Genomic DNA, 1,325 nt, shown 5'->3' on the forward strand with positions numbered 1-1,325 from the left:
CCAGGTGTTTATTTTCCTTACATGTAGGATGGTTCACAAACACAATACAAGGGCTTTGGCACTGTGGGGGAGAGGAGTATCCCAAACCTCATAGAGTAAGAGGATCTTGGCCTTCATGTATACTGAAATTCAAACCCAAAGGCTCTGAATTTCTGCATCAGACATCAGCAGGGCTTGGGAGTGAAGCTAGATCCAAGGCCATCTAAGTAACAGGCCAAAGTGACATGAAGTACACCTCCAGTGTTACAACCATGAGTTTTGATCTCAAACCAATAGAAGGCGATTTCACATGTTAGGGCCCAAAGGGACAGTCAGCTCTATTTCCTCTCCTTAGGAGGCCACCTCGGTGACATACTTGATTCTACCCATTATAAGTGGTAAAGGGATCGGCCTGGTACCAGCCATTCTGGGAAGGTGTAAAAGGCTCAGTAAGGTACAGTGTGGATTAGGTCACAAGAGGGGGCAGATGATGTCATCAGAAGCATGTGGCTGGTGGGAGCAGTTACTAAACTTCTGGGCAACCTAGTCCATGCTATGCAGACAGGTAGAGGTATGGGCAGTGCTCATGGTTTGGCATTGATGATGTCCACAAATTCAGACTTGGGAGATGCACCACCGATGAGGAAGCCATTCATGTCAGGTCGGCTTGCCAGCTCTTTCCTGGTTTCTCCATTCACAGACCCTCCATAAAAGATCCTGGTGCAGTGAGCTACCCCATCTGAGACATCTCTGCATCAGAGATATTTCAGCATCTCTGGAGCTTCTCATGCACTTCCTGAGCCTGTTGAGAGGTTGCAGTCTTGCCAGTCCCAAAGGCCCACAGAGGTTCATAGGCCAGGGTCACCTTGCTCCCATCCTTCACATTATCTGCAATGACCTTGGTTTGCTCAAAAACAACCTTCTCAGTGATGCCAGCTTCGCTTTCTTCTAACTTCCTGAAAGGCACCATCGTGCTAAGCTCAAGTCTCTGAAGGTCAGTACCTTAGTCTTTTTTACAATCCAGATTTTATCCCCCTAGCAGTCCACCCTCTGACTGTTCCACATCTTATACCTCCTCTACTCTCTGTCACCATGAGAATGTTCCCACCCCTATGCCCTACCACACCAGACCTCCCCACTCCATGGGTCCTTCAGTCTCTTAAGGGTTAGATGCATCTTCCCTGAGTGCAGACCTGGCCGTCCTCTGCTGTATATGTGTTGGGGCCTCATATAGGCTGGTGTTTGATTGGTAGCCCAGTGTCTGAAAGATCTCAGTGGTCCAGGTTAGTTGAGACTGCTGGTTCTCCTACAGGGTTGCCTTCCAGCCTTTCCCTAATTCAATCACA

General features: G+C 48.5%; 1 pseudogene; it reads right to left on the bottom strand.

Moving 5' to 3' along the window:
- Positions 1–330: 330 nt before the first annotated feature.
- Positions 331–949, bottom strand: LOC147005169 (triosephosphate isomerase-like; annotated as a pseudogene).
- Positions 950–1,325: the final 376 nt, after the last annotated feature.

The sequence above is a fragment of the Mus caroli genome, unplaced genomic scaffold (genome assembly GCF_978045245.1).
Source record: "Mus caroli unplaced genomic scaffold, Mus_caroli_1 scaffold_4, whole genome shotgun sequence".
Taxonomy (NCBI): Eukaryota; Metazoa; Chordata; class Mammalia; order Rodentia; family Muridae; genus Mus; species Mus caroli.